This window comes from Sceloporus occidentalis, unplaced genomic scaffold (genome assembly GCF_023333645.1).
Source record: "Sceloporus occidentalis isolate IW3139 unplaced genomic scaffold, rSceOcc1.0.p SCAF_87, whole genome shotgun sequence".
Taxonomy (NCBI): domain Eukaryota; kingdom Metazoa; phylum Chordata; class Lepidosauria; order Squamata; family Phrynosomatidae; genus Sceloporus; species Sceloporus occidentalis.
In genome coordinates, this window is record NW_028317067.1 from 1,129,165 (window position 1) to 1,137,259 (window position 8,095).

Here is an 8,095-nt window from a genome sequence, read left to right on the forward strand (position 1 = left end):
TACAATTAAAGAATCATTGTGCCTATCATCCTCAGTCAGCAGGGTTGGTAGAAAGAAACAATGGAACAATAAATAATAAATTAAAAAAGACCATGGCAGAAACCGGGAATTGGGTTTCTTGCCTACCTATGGTAAAATTGAGTATGCGTATTACACCCAACAAGCAAGGTCTCACCCCATTTGAAGTAATGTACGGGAGACCCTATAGTTTGCCGCAGATAAAGGTAAAAGAGGCAAGTAATGAAAAAGAATTAACCCTAGCAGAATATATGGCAAAAATGTTGAACACCAGATCAATACAAACTGTTAATTCTCTTCCAGAAGCACAAGAGCCAATTCCTGAGAAATTGAGTGTTGGAGATTGGGTACTAATAAGGATAATCAAATGAAAGAATTGGTCATCACCGAGGTGGGAAGGATCGTACCAAGTACTACTAACCACCCCCACGGCATGTAAGATAGCTGAGAGGAGTTGTTGGATACATCAGTCGCACTGTAAGAAGGTAACACCACTTGCTGGTAGTCACTCATTAAGTCTGGGTACAAAGGGGGGTCCAGACGATAGGTTGGACTCGTCTCAAGCCAGTGAAGAAATCCATTCCCCGAACCCTGAGTTGACGGCCAGGTAGGATGAAGGGGTGGTGCCTGCTTATAGTTTATTGGGTAGTGACTGATGCTTTTACAATAATTCCTTATTCTAATGCTAATGCTAAGTGGGATCAAATGGGAAGATACCAAAGCACAAAATCTGACTTTTTCATTAGTAGGAGATAGTTCCATTGAAATTGATCTGTGTAAACTGATTCATTGTGAAAATATTGGGCAAGCAAGAAAATACGCTAAGGCCGATGTATATGTATGCTGGATGCCCGAAAAGCCCCCTGGAAAACGAAGTATAACATCATGTCTTGGTTGGGATTATGCTATGTGGACAACAGCTAGTCGAGATTGGGGATATGATACCAGGGGCAAGAGCGAGTAAAATCAAAACGAGATTATCTGTAAAAAGATTACAATCTGAATGTACCACCTATGATAATTGTAATAAATTACTATTTACTTTAAAAGAACCTATGAAGACGGATGAAAGACTATATACCATAGGCGCGTAGGTTTCTGATAATAAAGCTGTTAGATAAGACTTATACCCCACCTGGAAACGGAACTTGTCATATATTGGACTTGTTTCCCAAGGTTAAGAGACCTGAATTACCTCTAACAGTGCAAATATATGGGGGAAATTACACCTGTATGAAACTTCAGGGTAATAGCAGCTATTTTGATTATAAAGATTTGTCTAAATTCACTGTGTGTCGAGACTTTTTCCACAGGACTGAGACAGCCAACCCAGATGAGAGCAGATATTTGGTGGTTGTGCGGAGACCAAAGCCCTTGAAGGACTAACATCCTTATCAAATGAACTTGCCGAGAATGCAGGAATACATAATGTGTTCACCTCTTGGTTAGAAGGATGGTTCGGGCGATGGTCGGGAATGATAATGTCCGGAATAATTACTATCACTATAGTATCCGCAGTATTGATATTCGGAGGATGCTGTTTTATTCCATGTTGACGAGGACTTTTGAATAAGACAATTGATAAAGCTGTAAATCAGACTATGTACTCCCTGATCGACAAAGAAGAATGTGATCAATTATTAAAAGTATCTGAGACTCTACATATTAATGACGTTATTGACATGAAAGATGAATTATCAGTGCTAATGACGGATACTGAAGATGAAGAGTCTGATATTGAATAATATTTTGATAAACAGGAGGGAAATGTTAGAAAAATGTTTATGTTATCGTAAATATTATTGCTGTCAAAGACAAAAGAAAGCAGGGAATGTCTAGTCTAGGATATATGGACGAGTTCACGCCGACATGTCTACTCTATGTTCTTCTATATATGTGCAAAGGGTCAAGTCAAGGCCATTCTTAATTATGCAGCTTAAAGAGGTGTAACCTGCTTGAAAAGTAACCAATCAGAAAGAAGCATGCTATTAGAAGTAGATAAGATGCTATATAAACCAAGTAATCTTAATGTGTAATTAGACAACGCTTCGACTTTTGTGTGTTGTGTGCCTTGTCTCGATTATGCGCATGATCTAATTAAAGGAAACTCTTTCTGAGGAGAATTCGACCATTATTTCAACCAACAGTCACCACCTCTGGATCCATATGACAAAGCAATATCATATGTAGCATTCGCTATAGCACTGCTGTCCAACATTGCTGGATTTTGTTGGAGTAACAAGCTAGGGGGGAGCACACCCAGGAATATTAACTCAAACACACCTTTGCACCCACATTACATCCTCACTCTCGACACCATTACGCACTCACACATTAAAAACACTCTCACTCATACCTCCACAGTTTACACTAATATACACTCACTCTCACACTTACCTTGCCTGAAGCGCTTCCTTATGGGGTCACGTAACATCACGTTAGTTGACCCTACTGTGCTCCTGGTTGGACTGGCCAAGTTTGAAGAATTTTGAACCCCCGGGTTAGCCTGCCCCTGGTGCTTATCCCAGGGGTAAGCCTAGGATTAATGGCTGCTGGGTGCATTTTTTCTTTGTTTCTATCCTGCCAATACCCACATATGTATATGACCCCCTTAACCAATTCAATTGTCCTCTTTGCACCATTGTATTTGAGGTTGTTCACTTATAAAATAATTTTCCACCATAAAATAAATATATATATTTATTTATTTTTTTTATTTATTTTTTAACTACAATACTAATCTTCGGACTCTTGCTGACTTTTCAAAGCATCACACATTTCTGTATAATAAATGAACAAAAGCCAGAACAAACCTGGTGGGCATACTTAACATATTATACTTTCATTTTTCTCACGTGCCCGCATATAATCTCGATTCAGCCAGGGGTGTGCGTGTAAAAATACCACAAGGAGAATATTTAATAATGACCGTTTAATGATTTTTTTAATGCAAACTTTACAAGACCCTTCTGTAGTTAAACGATTATTACAATTCCAATGATGGAATGTTAGTTTTCTAAAATACCCCCAAAAAGTGCATGCTGCGTTTCTAAACGTAAGTGTATTGCAGTAAAAGACCAACTTTCAAAAATAAACACAGTACTTGTAATAAGAATATATATAATATATATATTATGTATAAAACACAAAATCACTTGTAGATTTAAGCAGGGATCTGTTCAGACAGGGGTAAAGAAATAATACAAAAAATAAAAGGCGAGGGAGAGAACCGGATCTTTCGTTTCTACAGAATTGAAATACAGAAATATCTCCAGCTCTCTAAATGTTACGATACTCCCCGCTAACTCGGTATTTAGCAGTTCAGGAACCCAAAAAAGAAATTAAAAAAAAAAAAAAAAGGGAACATTCTGAACAAATCCCTGGGGAGCAAAATTATTCACAGTTTAGAGATGACAAACCAAAAAAATAAAAATAAAAAAAAAAGTGTGTGTGTGTACGTTAACGTCGTTCCGAGATCAGCAGGTAAAGCAAAGTGGGAAATGCACAGCCAGCGTTTCTCAAAGATACCACATTAACCGACTCGGCTCCTGTTTTTTTTTTGTTGCTGAATTTACATAATAAAAAAAAAAAGCCACAACCAAAAAATGTGATCGCCGTGATGAATGAAAAATGTTGTATGGAACAATCAAGCCGGAATTGTTGTCCTATATAATCGACTGCCGTCGGAAAGTGGAGGCCAAGTGAACAGTAAGTAGGGTGGCAGAGAAGGTAAAACACAGCCGATTTCTCCGAGCTGCTGATGACCGAACCCGTTCCACAGAACGTTTCAACTATTTTGGATCAGAAAGCCCATTCAGGTCACGTGGCAAGGTATGGTTTTAAATAATGTTGCGAAATCACTCGTTATACAGTAGAAACAAGGCCTCTTAAAATACATAAAAATAATAAAGTGTCAACATTAATCCTCAAAATAAACACCAAACAAAAATAAGCTTGTAATGAAAAAAGTCACAGTAGAAACACGGCTCACTTTGAAATCTTACATTAATAAAAGAACAAAGCACTTTTCCCAAATGTAACCGCAGAACACCAGCACTCGTTTTCGTGGCTCGTTTTTCGGTAGCACCTTGTCGGAACGTGACAGGGACCACAGAGCAAAAAAGCCACAAAGTAACACCAACTCCAAAAGCAATGGCCTGCCGTTTAACCAGCAGGCGCCCTATAGATGCTCTGCAGTCCAAAGACTGGACAATATACTAAAGGTTACATTCTGCAACGCTACATTCGCCTTAATAAAATAAATGTATTCACAGACCAGACAGGCCGACGCCACGTGAACCGCCAACGGCAATGTAACCGCAAACCTTCCATGTATCACCACTTAATATCAAATAATCACAGTAGAGGGGAATAATTAAAAAATAACAAAAACTATCAAAATAACTTGATAGGCCAATTTGTATGGCTGTTAGAACTAAAGGTCACTTTGGGGGCAACACTCCTGAAGGAACCCGTTCTAGAGCAGTGGATCCATTCTAGACAAAGCTAGAAGGGTACCCAGAAAAGAAAAAGGTGCTTCTAACCTCTCGCCACGTTATCCATGCAGCATGAAGGACCGAATCAGCCTCTCCGAGAGAAACTCGCACCATAGACGTAAAAGCTGCTCACCTTGGTAACGTGCAATAGCGAAGTTGGTCTTCCTAATGCGTGGTTTACGAGGGTAACTCTTTACCAAATATTTACTATGGTGGACAAATCTACTTGGACCCCATTCTGTACCTGCTGCCATATTCTAAGCCTACAGGACCGCCCAAATTTGGTACGACGGTGACGTGGAGCATCAACCGTTTTAACCCAATCATGAGAATATCTTAAAAATGGAATCTGTCATTAAAAAAATGACATGCCCTCTCTTTATTTTGTTTTATCTTTGCACCAATTATTTTGTGAAGTTGGTTCACCCCAGGACTGTGCAAAAAAAACATTAAAAACAATTGGCCAATATTCATTAAAGAAAAAACAGTGTGGGGGGAATGACGAGGTTTTCTCTTTTTTTAGATGGCAGAAAAGTACACAGAAAAGAATATGGGTTGATTGCAACGGCTCCGTCTGCGTTCCGTGGTGAACGGGTTACCCATACCTGTTACATGCTGAACATTTCAAAAGAAAACATACATCCGAAGTGCTTGAGTTACTTAATCTCCCTAGGAGACATGCTTTTCCAACACTTTAAAAACACACCATTGCACAATTTACAGCTCACTGGCAGCAAAGCACTAAGAACACAACCGGCACTATACACAGTCACTAAAGCCACTGCCTTCAAGCCTGAAAATCTTCACAGTTCGAGTGAATTCTTTAATGGGAATTGAGTTAGGACTATATAATAATAAAAAAAAATAAAAAAAAACTAGCTTTGCAGAGGTCTTCTTCCACATAAATCACAGAGTAATTAAATCTCTGTGTCGAATGTAACTTCCTATCATCCGTTTCGGACTCCGCAAAGGGACAAAAGCTATTAAGTATACTTTTTTTCATATCTTATATCAAACAAAAACAAACGACTAAACGGCACAAAGTACAGAGTTCACATTGAAAAAGGTGGTTTTTGATTTACTCCTTCAATTTTCCTTTAACATTAGTTAAAAAGGGCTGGAGCAACTCGGACCTGATCCCATATGCAAAGTAGTAAATGGTAAGCTGCGGAAATTCACAGAAACTGGAAAAACAACAACCTATGGAGAATCTGTACTTTTTGAGGTCCAATACTCCATGGTTTAGGTGATCAGCCCCTTTGAAACAAAAAATCCAACATTAAAACACTTAATCCAAAAGCTACCTCCATGAGTAAAGCCCAATGGTCTTCGTCTCCATCAAAACTTGCTTAGGCTTATTAGAAACTCACCAGAATCCAAAACGTTCCAAAACTACCCACACGCTGCATCACCTTCTCTGCGAAGACAGAAAGTAAGTGTACTTGTTCTGTTTTATATGAAGGCCACTAAGATATTAAGAAAACAGTTGTGGCAAACAAACAGCGACCGTGTCTTCTGGATTCCTAGCCAGAGGAAGAACAGAGAGGAAGGCAAATGTACATAGGAAGACCCTCTCTGATAGAGAATCGAGTCAGTATGCAGTTTGCTGCCCAGGTGGGCCCTACAAAACGAGGTAGATTTAAACAAAAATTTAAATTCGATTAAAAAAAAAAGGTACATACAAATGTCACTTAAGCCATAAGATTAAAATTGTACATTCTACCACCACACTGTGTTTATAGACACAGCATAACTTCAGATTTCGAGGACAGTGGCATTTAATCCAGCTTTAAATAATTAATATGGTTTCGGCTCTCATTCTTCAGGCAAAGGTCTGTCAACAGGTGGTGTTTAAGTTGAAAGGCTTATTTTGAATATCAGTATCCATAGACTATAGATTCAAATAGAACATGATAATCACTCAAGGTACATGAACCAAAGTATGGAGGGGGGGGGAGCGGGAAATCCCTTGGAAAACACAAAAGTATACTTTTAAAAACTTAAATGGCCAGGAAACCAAATTTCGTGTTTGGCTTTAGCGATCATAGCTGGGTGATTTGAATGTACCCCAGATAGAGGCAGACGACAGCCTGATAATTTACCAAAATGTGCTTGGACTTACACTAAAAAGCAGGGTATTGGGAATTTCTAAGACCTTCCAACCTTTGGCATTTATTGGATACATTACTGCTTAGTACAATGAATTACGTAAACCAGTGCATATCTGAAAGATTTTTGACCCTTCATTCTGCTTAAGACCCTGTGCAAAAGCCAGGTCTGTCCTGTGAAGCCACACTGGATGCGTCCAGGAAGGGAATTTCTGTTCAAACCTCCTCAGAGACAGGTTTTAAGGGCGTCTTATCTTTTTTTGGGCTGCCTGATCATATAATAATAATAATGTGTGCTGACTGATCTGTTAGCAGTAAGTAGGCTGGAGTAAAACACTCGTCTCTCTGATGCCTAGCAGTGCTAACTCAGGAAGAGGATTCAAGTCCTTGTTTGGTAAAAGTCACTTGTAGCCCTCTATTAAAACAAACAAAAAAACATGTAGGTAAAATACTCACATTTCAATTGTGTGTGCGTATGTATGTGTGTATGTATGTGTGTATGTAAAAAAAAAAAAGCACACACTAGAGTTTTCTCACCAAAACACCATGGAGCCGGTAAACCTACAAAACAGCGACTTACTGGTGGTCACGTTCAGAGATGACAGAATCTAAAATATCCCCCAAGGCACAGCAAGAATATGCAGCCAAAGCAGAAGCAGCCGTTGTGCGACAGAAGCTAGAAGGCCCCTTTTGTTGAAGGATTTTGGGGAAACACAAGTGCAGAGCTAGAAAGGCAATGGAAATGACACTCTGCTCAAGGTCCGACAACGGTCGAGCAAAGAAATTCATCCCAGTGTCAGAGCTTTAGGACTTAAGTATCTCAAACACAACAAAGAAGTACTGCTACTAATAAACTATGATTAAGTTGGGTACAATCTACAAAGTGTGAACGTTTGCCTGTGTACAGGTTACTGACTATTCCCAAATGTGTATAAAAAGCAATACTGTTGCAAAGTGTTACGTGTCCAAACCAACAGGAATATTCTGTTAGATAATATGGTAACAGCACCACGATTAACACTTTGCATCAGGATTTCTCTTAATAGATAACCCACCACTGTGTTCCTTTTTTATTACTATTATTGAATTAACTGGTGACTTTTTTAATACAAAAATGTAGAGCACTGACTAACAGATGCTAAAATTACAGTAAACTCTTCTATAATAAAACTTAACAAAAATAATAAAAGGGCTGAGCCCTCTTCAATAACCGAACAAATTAGAGGCGGCGTATGGGAGGCCAGAAATGTGTCTTCCAGACTGTGACATGGCTGTGCTACGCATAAACCTGTCCATTAAATGAAAAGCTTAGTCAAGTCTAAAATAAATTGAAAGCTACCGCTCCCAAAAGCCCGACCGGCTGCAGGAGTTTATTTATGAAGTCTGGTTGGGACACATTCAGAAGCCTATATGGCACATGGACTTACCTCTGTTCTCAAAGGATTAAAAGAAAAAAGAAAGAAAGCAAATAAT